This window comes from Calidris pugnax, unplaced genomic scaffold, assembly GCF_001431845.1.
Source record: "Calidris pugnax isolate Ruff unplaced genomic scaffold, ASM143184v1 scaffold38, whole genome shotgun sequence".
Classification (NCBI taxonomy): Eukaryota; Metazoa; Chordata; class Aves; order Charadriiformes; family Scolopacidae; genus Calidris; species Calidris pugnax.
Window position 1 is genome coordinate 9,749,389 of NW_015090995.1, and position 14,432 is coordinate 9,763,820.

The 14,432-nt window shown below is 39.0% G+C and overlaps 1 long non-coding RNA gene across 1 annotated transcript; it reads right to left on the bottom strand.

Moving 5' to 3' along the window:
• Positions 1-6,540: 6,540 nt before the first annotated feature.
• On the bottom strand, positions 6,541-8,335 carry LOC106895541. Its single transcript, XR_001413442.1, has 3 exons — positions 7,941-8,335; positions 7,499-7,643; positions 6,541-7,367 (listed from the first exon to the last, which is right to left on the bottom strand). It is a non-coding gene; the product is annotated as an uncharacterized LOC106895541 (long non-coding RNA).
• Between the last annotated feature and the right edge of the window lie 6,097 nt (positions 8,336-14,432).

The window sequence follows — 14,432 nt, forward strand, 5'->3', positions numbered from 1 at the left end:
GACGCGCCGTACCCTGGGAGACGGCGCGCGCTGAGCCATCGCGCCTGCGCGGTAGCGCTCGCCCTCCCTGTAGCCCCGCCCACCCGCTGGGCCCGCGCCTCCCCACTTCCGGGGCCGGCGGAGGCCTGGGGGGTGCTGGGGCTACCCCGGGGACTGGGGCAGGGAGCGGGGGGGGATAACGGTGTCAGCACAGCCCGGGGATCAAAACTCCATGGGTTAGGGGAACCCGCTCGTAATTTATAACGGGAGGCTGAGCGTAGAGCCGGGTGTGATCTTGTCACGCAGCTCGCTTCACCGAATTTGTGAAAATACTGCACGCAAGGGGTGTCACAAATACAGAAACACAGCTCAGGCAGCACACGGGGGCAGCTTGGGTGCGTTAAAGGGGTTTGAGGCGTATGTGACACAAAACATCCTTCATTCATCCTATCTCATCCGTTACAAGGACATTGACGGTTAAGAACAGTTAAAAACCGTTCTGTCACTTTCAAAATCTTGAGCTCACATTTCAGATCCTGTCATCGCCATTTGCAAAGAGCAACAGTTTCAGGGGAAAAAAAGCAGATTCTGTAATGGGAACAAAGCTTTTTGCTCTCCCAAAACCCTGTGGCGCTGTGTGGAAGTAAGGGAAGATTGGCGAGGAGGACTGTAAACAACGCCCAAGTAACTCACGTGTGGGGTGCTGGAAAAAACATACATCACAATAAATGTTGCTTAGTTTTGTGTGCTGAACAAGTAGAACATCTGCACTTAGATAACATAGTCCTGGGATGGACTCAGGGGCACCTTATCTAACACGCCTGAGATTCCTTCCCTGCTGCTGAAGAGATCAAAACACAGCGAAAAACCCTGCCTGCCAGAATCCTTGAAATACAGGCCCAAACAGCAAGTGTGAGCTCTCTCCTTCTCTCACTCCCTTGCTAACAAGGCCTCTCTCTCGCCCCACGGTCCCTACATCCCCTGCTTGCCTGCCTCTGCCTGGGTGCTGCTTCAGAGGTTCCCCAATTCATGAGGCATTAAGATTAAATTTGTTCTTTGCCCTTAATCTGTGGTTTTGTGGTCGTTCCTGTGTTCTGCCTGCATCGGCTCACACAGGTGCTTTGCGTCGCCGTTCCCCAAAACCCCATAAGAGCTGCCGGCTGTGGGGAGCGCCCCGGCCATGGAGACACCATGCGAGGGTGGGAGCTGGCAGGGGGGTGAGGGGACAGCAGGCACCTCTCCTCTGTCAAGCCAATGCCCCGCTAATGAAGCAAAGCTGAAGAGACACAAACTTCTTGGATGTTGCCTTCCTATGGAAGCAACTTCTTCTCCTAATGCACTGGAATTCAAAGAAAGGCTTTTTCAAGAGAACTAAATGAGATGGTATGATGTTCAGAACGGTGGCCACCTGAAGCTCGTGTGGCCCTCAAGTAGTCCTTCAGGGTATTTTATTCAGTACTCAAGTTCTGCCTATTTGGAAATCATTAAGCAAAACAGTGCGTGGCTGGGGTGCACGCACACACGTGTTCAGCTGTTCTAAATATCTGGAAGTGCAAAAATTACAACCCTAGTAGTTAAAAATCCAGGTATTCCTGTCTATGTTGACGAACTGCCCCAGATCCCTTGTGAGCCATGTTGCAAGATGGAGAGTTTTTAGCTTTCAAAATAAAAAGCAGATTTTCTTCATCTTTTATCACAGCCTTTTTACCAATAAGTTATCAAATTAGTTTCTCAATTGCAATTTAGGTAATATTTTGAAAATTAAAATATTTTTCCTTATCCTCTGACAAGTTAGTATTATTTTAATAAATTATGTTATTTATTAAATTCATTAATTTAGTAACTTTGGTAAATCCAGTAAATTCTCCTAATAGGAGTTGTAAAAAAAGGGTTTACGTAAAAATTATAATGAAGAATTTAAAATGTAATTACACGTTAACCTTTGTTGGACATTTTTAACGTGGTCACACTAATGTAACATCTCTGTGAGGTAATTTTTTATGAATTAAGATACAGTATTGAACCCTAAACCTGTAAGCACACATTCCTTTAATTGATTATATCACTTTATTTATTCTATTACAGCCTCCAGTAGAAATTCAGGGTATCAGTGATACATTGTGCTATGTTTGAAACTTCATCTTTTTGCAGACGGTACATGCTTTTGATTACAGATATAAACACTTATGACAAACAAGGATGTCTTCTGATTGTCATCCCTAATACACGTGCCCATCTTATTACAAGTTACTCATCTCCCTAAGTCTCTCCAAGCTGTTCTTAATTTCCTTCAGTTGCTAATCAGGATATATGAGTTAAGAAATACTTCATTTGGTCAGGCAGCATGTTTTCAGTCTTTCCAAAAATTCCTCTTGCCTGTCAAGAAGTCATCATTTCATTTGCCTTCTCAGTCTTGTACATGCTTCCTCCTTTATCGAAGTGTAAATCATTTCACAAATATGATGAAACTGAAGAAAATTGAGAATTTGAAATTAAAAAAAAGAAAAGAATGAGGCCTGAGTGCGCTTCTGCTTGTTTCAGTGCTAGCACTGCTGTGGTTTCTCTGCCGGACGCTATATGCCCCACGTTTGACAGAAGCATCCAGCTTGCAAGCACTTTATGAAAAACTGTTACTTTGCTTTGAAAATAGCCCTGTTCAGAAAGTCTGTAGAATCTCAGCAGATCCATGTAACTGCTGACTGAGTGAGAAAAGAGTGCTGTTTTAATTACTACTCACAGCCAGTCCTTGTGCAAGCTGTATACTACAGAGAATGCTGCTGTTCTTGATGTGTGTGTGCACCACCTACTCCAAAGGGACCCGTTACAGCCCCCAAGCTCTGCGGTAGCGCAAGTAATAAAGAAGCAGGCACATTCTCTGCCTCAAGTACTTGGATTTTAAATTAGACACAAACTACATTTCAGGCATATGTTATGCAGCGTGATAAAAAATAAGCTCGGATTAAAAGTGCCTAATATATTTATGATGGGTCATTTTTAAAAGTTTTATGAAATCAATATATTTAAAACAGACATGTGAATGATAAGAGGCACAGAATGGCAAGCCTGAGGAATAGCATGAGAAGGTATTACAAGAGAGTGCAATTGGTGTATTTAAAATATAAGCCTTAGAGACGCATAAACAGAAAACAAAAAGCTAGCAAAAGGAATTGGGAACAAAGACTTATGTAGGTGCAGAGCTATGCAAGGTCTGAATGCGAGCATATGAAATTTTGCCTTCATGATGAGGATGATGGAGAAATACAGAAGAATAAAGGCATCAAGTCGTAGCAGGCCCAAAAGGATAGATCCCAAGTTTATTAAAGGAAACTAAACCACTTCTGTTGTGAAGTATATTGGGTACAGACTGGAATGGGCTAAAGATAAAGGGAATGATTACATGCAATGTAGAAATATATGTGACAGAAACAATTTGAAAATCTAATTGAGCATAGCCTAATAATAATAGCTATCAAATCTATGAGAAGCATGTATTCCTGCTTGCTGTTTCTTGCTAGAAGATAATAACTTCCATATAAAGGTCACTGCTTATGAGATCTAAGTGTAGGAAAAGTCATTTCAGGTCAATGTAGCAACTTTTCATTATAACACATGGATGCGTGTACCTTCACATGCTAATGGAAACAACATGACCGCAGTCATAACTATAAATTAAACTCCAATCTTTTACTTGGATTTTGTAATTCATGAATGGAACAACCTAACAATTGTCAAACAACCTAACAACCTTTAAGTATTGTAAACTGAAATATGGGCTTACTTAATTGAATTTGGGTTTCAAGTGGCTAAGTTACTCAGTTGTAGAAAAGAGACACATGTTCAGTGTTGCACCTTCTTGCAAAATACTGACTGCTTCTGCAAATAAATGCTTAGATCTCTCAACCATCATCAAGAGCAGTTTCACTAAAAATACTGTCTTCCTTCTGTCTTTGCCAGAGCCATGGACTTCTTTTTAAAGACCCTATAGGTTTTTTTTAAATGTTGACTTCATACCATGTCAATACAGTGCAATGCCAATTTTTACTATTTCAAACTCCATGGATTTTTATAGCAAATGCCTGTGGTTTGAGTCTGTGACAGCAGTAGAGTGCTGTGTAGCCCTAATAAAGAAGTGGTATTCTGTAATGTTCACATTTTGGTTATCAACCACAGGAATTAATGATACGAGAACAGAATTTCAAAGCTGTTTAAGATGCAGTTGGGACCGTAATAAGATTTTTCAAGAGTAGGTTGGATGCCTGGCTCCGTGGCTTTCAGTGAGTCTCTCAGAACTACCCGGTTTCTGTACATTTCTCTCACAGGCACTGGCTGCAACTTCGAGCCTACAAATATATTTGGATGTCTGAATCATAGAATAAGCACACTTAAAATATCATTAAAGTATGATACAGCTTTTAAAGGATGAGAGTTTTAAGTGGTTTCATGGTTTCTAAAGCTTCACAAATGGAATGTCACTGAAAGGAATTTTAGAAAACCTGTAAGTGTTGTAGATTTTACCATTCAGCAGTGACTCAGTAAAAGAGTATTTTCTTATTGTAGGGGTTGGGTTATTAATTAAATAGCTTATTAAATACTTAAATAATTATCAAATAATTAGGCCTGGGATTATTGTCAATTATTGTCAAACAATTTTACCAAGTCAGCACTACTACATTTTCTATATTGTCTGTACATTTCATTTATAGTAACTAAATGGTACAGTGAAATTGTGGTAAATAGTACAACTTTTACAGTAAATGAAATGCATTAGCTGATATGCTGCAATTCTTTTGTGTGGTAGATACTTTGTAAGTTATTTACAATCCATTTAGAGCCTATTCTTGGGAACATTTACGCTGGTGAGTGATTTTACCTGCTGAGACTTGCACAGACTACACATGAGTCAAGTTTCCTCTTATATAAAGGTTTCAAAAGTCATATCCTAATATATTACCTTTTTTTATATGTAAATATAAATTTGTAGCTCAGAATAATTTACAGTTTTCAACACATTGCAAGTCTCTGTTCCAGATTATTCTTTTCAGGTTTTAAATAAAAATAATTAAGAATACTAAATGAGCATAGATAGTGAAAGAGTTTTCTTATAAGTCCACATGAAGTGAAATCTTTCCTCAGAATTTGTCATCAAATGAAAGACTATATAATTCCAATTTCATATTTAGAACTGCAGCATAAAAAAAAAAGGAATGAAAAGCATATATAAAAATATAACTATGGATGAAATATACTTGAGTTGTAGAGATATACTTGTTCTAGGCTCAATTTTCTTGCTACTTTTCCATTAACTTTAGTGACACAGTTTAAAATAGATACGAAGGGGAAAAAAAACAGATATAGATCTTTATAAAGGATCTAAATGTAGCTATTTAGCACTTGGCTCAAATGTATTTTAGATATATTTTAGAAATTCTCTTGCAGATATTTTAGCTATTACACATTTCCTATTAGCTATTATGTATAAAGATATATATTTTATCAGACATTTACATTTTTGTGGCTTTTACAGCCACAGAATCGCAGAATACTTCTAGGCTGGAAGGGACTTCGGGTGGCCACTTGGTCCAAAGCCCTGCTTGAAGCAGGACCTAAAAAGTTCAGCCAGGTTGCTCAGCACCTTCTCTCACACTTGTGAATACTTTCAAGGAGGTGATTTCACTGTCCCAGTGTTTGAGCACTGAAGTGTTTTTTCCTTCAGTCAAACCAGAATTTTCCTTGCTGCAACCTGTGTCTGCTCTGAGAAGAGTCTGATTCCACAATATTTCTATAGCACTATAGAAAGCATTTTGTGAGAGGATTTATATAAAATATGCTGTACTTAATAAAGATGCATGATACATAACCTCTAAAACATAGACACTCATATATTTTAATAAGTTATTATAGGCAAAGCAAAATATTTTGAAAATAAGTATGTAACAATTCCTCTTCAGATTAATATATCATTGACAGAGTTGTCTTCACTCCTCGTCTATAAAATCGTCTTTAATTTTATCTTATCCTTGCTTATGTGGTAGACATCTTTCTTAGTACTACCTGGTGATATGTGAATTGTGGGGAATTCCTAGGTTAAAAAGTAAGATGTGTATTTTAAGCCTGTATAGATTTATTTTCCATCTTTTCATGAGACATTTGTGTGCTAGAAGAAGTGTTGTGGGCATCCTAAGATTCCCATAAATGAGTCAGAGACCCTTGTTAAAAGCTAGAATGGCTTTTTGTTTCCTTCTGTTGTTTCTAGAGGTTGACATTTCCCTTTTTTAATATTGTGATAAAATAAAAATTTGAAAAGAAGGAAAAATGAGAATGACTGCAAAGGCACAGTATGTCACGCTGCAGTCTTGAGTCACCGACTGTGCTTCCTGCCTGAATAAAAAAGCAATCTGGATGTTTTGTCCCAACTACATTAAAGAAAATGCCTGTGTTGGGCACTATGGTAACAGCTGGATAGCAGTAAGACGTTATTTAGCTTAACAGCAAATACAAGGGTTATAATGGTGCAGCATATTTTCTGGCAAATACATACTTGGAAAAAAATAGTGTTAATTTAATCTTATAAAAATGTATTTATTCTTGGTTTTCTAAATAAGTAATACAGACACCAATTCGGAGAATTATAAATGTACAAAACCAGAAGAAATGAAATGTCCAACAGCTCATTTCCTCTGTATTAACACACTCCATGAATTCATGTGACAATGCACAACTTTGTCATATGCTCTGAGTGGTAAACAACTGAGTGCTTTACTTTTCTTGCTTAGACATTTAAGAATGACTGGAATAAAATGTCCTTTATTACTTGGCTTTTATATCATGTCCGTGTAAGAATTAATTGCTCTAAATTCCTGATTTTTTTTTTAATCAATCATTGTTTGACAATTGTTCCTGTTCTTTTTCTGGGGACATTTTGTAAATTCTCACACAGAAGAAAAAGCATACAAAGAAGGCATGCTTCCACATTTTCCAGATGATTTTCATTTGGTAAACGCTGTTTAGGCAAGTAAGAATCCTAAAGATTTATCTAGTACCAGCTGTTGCTATTCAGCTGGGCAAGTGAAAGAAGAAGCATTCTCAGATGGTGGTTGTCAAACAGATCTTGCAACTTTTCGGAGGTTTTTTCATAGCTAAACTCAGTTTCACTTCATCATCCTGAGCTATAAAATGTACCAGACTTAATTACCATCAGTGGATGTGGAGGAACGCAGTGTTTGGGAGAAGTTTGCTTCTTTTCAGCTTGCAGAAAGCAGGGTTGTTTCAGTGAGAGTTGTTTGTTGTTTGTCTTTCTTACCCACTTTACAGCACAGGCAAGAGCCAACCATAGATTTACGTTCCATTTCCAGACCCTGTTGGCCTGGAAGTCTTCTGGTCGAGGTTTTCTTTGATTGGCATGAACAAGGAAAGACAAAAGGACACCCAAACCCCCTGGTTTAGCAATGGCACTGAACAACAGAGAAATCTACAAATACAGAAAAAAAAAAGGCAGTTGTTTCTTCAATCTCAGACTCACCAAATGGCAAAATGTTAGTGCAGAAGTGGAGATCTGCAAGTCAGTTACTGCTGGGATTTGACTGAAGGATGGAGACGAGCTGTTCTAAGGGGCTTTGCTTTTGCAGTGCTGGAACCATTGTATGGACAATTCCTGGTTGCCTGGTCTGAAGAATGAAGGCACAATGAAAAACTAATAAATTAATTAAGAAACATTTTGATTTCCAGTCCATACACCTTCCTAGCAAGTGCCATATCAAGGTCAATTATTGGAATCTCAAGGCAATTGTATGTAAAGTGTGAAAATGTGGAAAAAACTAGGAATTTTGTATATTTTGTAAGCAGCGACAGTATGACTGGCAATGCAATTTAGAGTTTTGCAGCATTACCTGAGTCCACTAATGCAGAAAGGCAGAATACAACTTGTAAAGCAGGTATTGCTGAACTCACAGCTCATTACTCACTCATTTGTCTAACAGCTGGATATTCTTCAGGATGGGCCTCTATCATTACACCTCTTGCATCATGTGCATCCCACAGAAAATGGTATTTGGCTTACTGCACTCTGCTGACAAAATCCCTTTGCTAACGTCAGTCTGCAAACCTGCAGTCATGCTCATGAAGGGCCCAGCGTGGCAGCTCCATGGCAGAAGCTGTTCAGCCGCGAGAGATCCAGGCGGCTCACGCTGGCATCCAAGCAGCTCTGAAGCATGTGCTTCCAGTTTGTGCTCCTGCCCCTCTCCTCTGGGATGTGTCCAGAGAAGCTCCAGACGACTGTGGAGTGTCTGCGGAGGGTTGGCTGGGTGCTGGTAGTGCAGGAAGCGTAGGGAGCCAAAGCTTGCAAACAACAGTCACCGCTTATCAGTGGGTGCCAGCGGCTGCCGCTTGCCAGAGCTGATCAGCACGGCTGTTATTGATGTTTGCGGGCACTTACCCCATGGCATATGTGAGGAAAACAGTTTGAACACCATAGGTAGCTTGTGCTCTTTTATTGGGAGAGGTAAGGGTATTAGTGCCTTGAGAGAATATGAAGGTTTGGAGGTAAAAAGTAAATTTGATAAGTCAAACTCTTATCAACATGATCCACACCCTCATTTGGGTTGCTTACCCCAGATACCAGGTATGTTAAAATGAAAGTGTGTCTGTGGCTAATGATAATCATGTAAGAGAAAACCTGAACCCCCACCTAAACTTGAGGTTTGCAGACTGTTAGGAGTCAAAGAAGCTATTTCTGAAACATTCAGTCCTGATTCCTTATTCTTGATCCCAACCTGGAAGGCAGCCTGGTGGCACTTTGTCCATTGTTCTCTCTTCTCCTGCTGCTTCTCCATCTGGTTCTTTGATTCTGAGCTAGTCCAAAGTCAGAATATACTTGATTAAACACACCTGCCTTTGACATGTGAAGAATATATTTTTACATCTTCATTTAAGCAGCAATCTAAAGCATTTAAGAACTACAGAAAAGTTTGCCCAACTAAGATTCAGATAGTCACCTTGAGTTTCCCCCAAATATAATAATTCTCAGACATCATCAACGGGATGTGGGAAAAATGAATGACCAAAGTGATCAGATAAAAGGGATGTGTTTGTTAATCATAGCATTCCTCTTCATCCCTCTCTGCCTCTTTTCTCCCATCAGGATAACATGGGAAAGCATGCATGGAACAGGCAACTGTTGCCTTGAACTTGGCATTTTTTTACTTATTATATCACTGACTTATAATATATAGCACCTGTGTGCCACCACTAATGTTCCAGCACAAAGGAATATGAATAGAAAACCATGGATGTGGCCATATGCCACATGCTTGCTAAGTCCAAAGTCCCAGATCTAGATAATTATTTATTTCATTAATCAGTTCAAACAGAGCAAAAATAAATCACTAGCTGCATGTTTACCGTTTTCATCTTCATCTGGCATTTATCCCTGCTTGCCTGCTCAATGAATTGTGAAAGAAAGTAAATGCTCTGTGTTTGTCCCTGATTTGACACCACGTGCAAGTGCACTTAGAAGCAGCTTCAGCCAGCAGTATACCCAGATATCAAAAGAAGACTGTTTATTTACAGGCTTAAATGCTAACTTTTTCACAGGGCGTATTTTCTCGGGTTCAGTGCTTCCACCATTATTTGATGCTTTTAATTTTAATGAGAAGGTATTTTATTGCGTTGTCTGATCAGCAATGGATTTGGGAGTTATAGGAAAATCTGTCCTGCCTAAGATTTCATTGCTGAAATTATAAAGGCGCATCATGTCTTTTCAACTTTTCCTATTTCTATACTATGATGATACCTCTAATTATCTCTAACTTCCCTTTGGACTTTTCCACTACCTTCACTAAAATGTAATGAGAATGATGTTTATTACCTGCTTGCAATGAAAGGAAATGAAGAATGTGCTGTAATAATAAGTGCTTTGGATAAGGGGAATAGGTGTCGTACTCTTTTGGGAAAGAGAATCAGATTTGATTTTCTGCGGACAAGCAAACAAATGCAAGGCTTTTCTATTCCCATAAAATAACTGCATTTCTTCTTCCGATGGTAGCAAGAACACTGGATGCAATTCGAGGGAAAAGCACAGCTTTCAGACGTCTGTTACCTATCAGTTACTCAATTTTTTATTACCATATTCATGAGAAAATGTTCTTAGTTAAGGCACTGCTTTGTCATTTTTCTGCATTTGATTTTCTTTCTCTGCTGCACCTCTGCAATTCCAGCTGTGGATTGAATAGCTTCTCTCACTCCGTTCATTAACCTGACAGTAATGGACCCATTAATGAGTCAATGAGATCAGTAGGAAATAAGAAATTAAATTAATTTCTTAGGGAATATATAAACAAACACAATTTCCCATATGAACCTCTGTGACTCATGGCCCATTATTGACTAAACAGTTCGTGTCAAAGAACTGTTTGCTCAGTCCAGTTTGTATTTCTCTGACTCAAACAACTTGGAACTGGTCGAAATTTTTAACATGGCTGCCTATAGGAAGTTTCAAAGAGATTATACTTTTGGTATGATCTGATTTTTCAGTTTTATATGATTTTTTATATTTTTTAATCATAGCCTCATAGAGTAATTCAAGTTGGAAAGCATCTCAGGAGGCAATCTAATCCAACCCCCTGCCATGAGGTCAGATCAAGTCTCCTGGGGCTTTATTCAGTCTGGTCACGAAGCCCTCCAAGAATGGGGACTGCTTGACTGTTGGTTGAAAAGCTTTTGCTTATACCCACTCCGAACCTCTTGTTTCCATTTATGCACCTTGTCCCTTGCCCTTCCATCACGCACCACTGTGAAGAGACTGCCCCTATCTTCTTGGTAGCCCCCTTAAAAGTACAGGAAGGTTGCTGTTAGGTCCCACAAAGTCATGTCTTCTCTGGGCTGAACCAGTCCTCCCTCTTTCCTTGGTAACCCCTAACCATCCTAGTGGTCCAAGGGTGCTGACCTCACCCCAGCTGATCAGGCTTTTCTTGTACTGGGGTTCCTAAAACTGGATGCAGTATTCTACATGTGGTCTAATGAGTGCTGAATGAAGGGTAATGAGTCCCCTCAATCCTCAGGTCCAGTGCTCGTGTTCATACTGCCCACCACACTACTGGCCACCGTTCTGCCAGGGCACACTGGGGGTTCATGTCTACCCACATCCCCAGGTCCTCTTCTGCAGAGCTGCTCCCCGGTAGTTATCATTGCCAGAGGTTATTCCTTGCCAGATGCAGGAATTTGCATTTGTTCTTGTTGAATTTCATGAAGTTTTCTATAATTAAAATTCTCCACATTAATCCAAAATATGTATTTAAAGATTTGGAATAGTAATTTTAAAAGAAATTTTTGTTTAATTTTCATGGAAATTTTAGTAGAAGTTGCATTAAATACAGCTTGTAAACATTACCAACTCCTCACCCGGAAGGATGTTAAAAGATCAACTTTGCATGAAACAATTTGAAGCATGTGGAAATTGTCCAATTTGAAAATTGTCCAAGCTATGGAAAAAAAAAACCCACACCCCCAAAAACCGCCCAAGCATCTGAAATCTCTTCCACTTAGCAGAAAATCCCCCCAAATCCACCTATTGGAGTTCCCTTAGTCAGACATAGGCAGTGGTTGGAAGCTCGCCTTTATGCCCCCAAGTATGGCCCCTTTGTTAAGCAAATGTGCATTTTCAAACGAGCTGCAGCCAAAACCACCATTTCCAGACACTTCAGATTCATGAGTTGACTCATGTTTACTTTTTAAAAATGACACTTTAATGAAAAGTAGCAGTTTCAATCAACCCTATGTAATAATATATACGGTGAGTTAATCCCCAGAGTAGAAGAAACAAATACAATTCCAGGGTGCAGTACTGGGCTTGGAAGAGCAGTGTGTAAACTATCACCGTGTATGCTAAGTAGCATCTACTTTTCAAGCTAACTGGCTTGTTTCTTTACTTATTCATAGCACAAATTACATGAGCTGAGAAATTACAATATGATCCATCACGCAGGAACACAGCACTACAGAAACCACAATGTGCACATGCATATGTACACTTCTACACAGCAAGATGATTTTCCATATCTATTGATTATAATTTAATGAAGCATATAAATCAGATTGAGAGAGGCATTTCTTTATCTCACCAAAGGTTCTTTTCATCTCTGTAAGATTTCTATTCTTTTTTTTTTTCTTCAGTTTATCTGAGAATAAAATAGAAGACTAAGACAAAGATACTTAAAGTATGGAATTGCTTTATGGTCAGTTAAGGTCCATAAAGTAGTGGAAGTCCTTCCACAAAAAAGCTGACGAGAAGGCTCAGTGAGGCTATGTCTACATGAAGTCAATAAACTAAATCTTTTGTTTGTTTTAATACAGACTACTCAACAAATTTTAGAAACAATTTTGTTCATTCCATTTCAAATGGAAGAGGGAATGCAGCATATACGAGTATTTGTCTACATCCAGTTTGCCTTGACAAAGATACTGCTTGAAATTTTCTTCAAAGTGTAATGGCTCTCTGTAGCTCAAATACCACCATTGTACAATTCTATCTGCAATCAAAAGTACTTTGAAGTAATATGATTAGTTTTAATGCTGTTGGGTCATTAAAGATATTGTTTTGGGTTTACAGTACAACTGTACTCTTTGGCTTACAGTTCCACTGAGTGATTCAGAACTCTGTTCAAACTGACCTTTAAGTTGGTTAAGCCCAACAGAAAACAAAGAACTAGCTTGTTTAAAAAACAGACATTTTCTGAGCATTACTGTCCTTATTGCTGATGTTTTTCTTTTCCGTTATGTTTTCTGCTTCTTGTAGGTATTGGTACTAGAGCTTTTTGGGTTTGTTTTACCAAAGTTTTCGATTTAGACATCAAACCCTGTAAGGCGATCACTATAAAAACACCTTGTGATCTCTAAAAACAATCCATTTAATTTGGAAAAGTATCAAAACATCAACAGAGCAATGGCCTTTGTGAAAATCATTGCTAATGAATGTATTAATAATGCGATATGACAAGGATTTATAAGATTAAATATTCATATTCACATTGCAGTGTTAAGGTACAAGCCTCTTACTGTGTCATATTATGCCAAAGATCCTTAAATAATCTTGCTTTGGACTGATGTGAAATGAGTTTAGACTGATGTGATTTTCACTACTGCAATATTTCTCAGAGAGTAAAACATGTACAGTTATCATCCTGGCATTTTAGGCAACCAAATTCTGTCTGGCTCACAGAAATATTGCCAGTAATACTCAAGCCTTTTACATTTGACTTGCATCCTAAGTTACTGTGTATTGTTGTTGACTACTGAATATTCATTATGATTTTTTTCTAATCGACCAAAGGGAGTTTGTTACTATATCATTACTTATAGTAATGGAAGCTACTATAGTTATAATAACTAGAAGTTTTGAATCAAATTGGGGTCTTAGTAGTTGGTGAACAACATAAAGTGAGAAACAATCCTTATCCCAAAGGGCTTTCAGTCTGAGCCCTGGAATCTGCAAACATTCTGGCACATTGTATGATTAGACTACTTCTCCTGAAAATATCCCAAACTATCTGCCACAAGACTTCAGAGATGTAAGATTTGGAAAAAGTAAGTTGCTACTGATCATAAACACAGTGGGAAAACCAACAAAGTTTGAGAATGTTTCTCCAAGTAGCTGACTTAATCTTGAGGATAGCAGGAAGCAGGTCCCCTACGCAAAGCCAAGTATCTCGGATACATTAAAATTTGTGGGATCAATCATGAGGGCACCTGAGTTTCAAAAAAAAGAGAAAATGGTTAATGGAATATTTTAACGTTGCACAACAATGATCTTAGTCTTGAAAATGACTAGGTTCTTTTGGTTACAATTACCAAAGAACATGGCCTGAGGTTTCTGCCTGATTTGGCAAATTCTAGTCCAAACACATGAAATTTATGATAGCTAGTGAGAACACAATTGGAAGGGAAAAAAAAAGGCCAGTCCCTGGCAAACTTATTAATATGTAGCACTACCTGCTTTCTTTAATATCCCTATGATTTATGGGCAAAGATTAAGCCACAATTATAATACAGCCGGAGCTGTGCTGAGAGGCACCGCCGGTAGGCATCTCACGTCTTCTGCGAGTACTTAGATCAGCGTCCGGTAGATCGTTTCTCAATTCCCCTTATGCAGCCAGTTAAGAGAGGTCTATAAATTTCAGAATAAATAACTGCGCTGTCATGCAGTCTTGCAGCCAAGCTGGTTCTTGAGAACCACACCTTACGTAGGTCAGACTTTATTACTATCGATCTTGTCAGTTGGCTGGTGATGGGTCCATGAGACTTCACAGGGCCCTGTGGGCTGCAGACCCACCGGGGAGCTCCCCTCCCCACCGCCCTGCCCTGCATTTAATAGATTTAAGTCATAACAAGCTGTGATTGCGGGGACAACAGGTTAGAGCAAGGAGAGCTCAGGGACTAGCATGCACCAGACCAGAAGCTGTCTG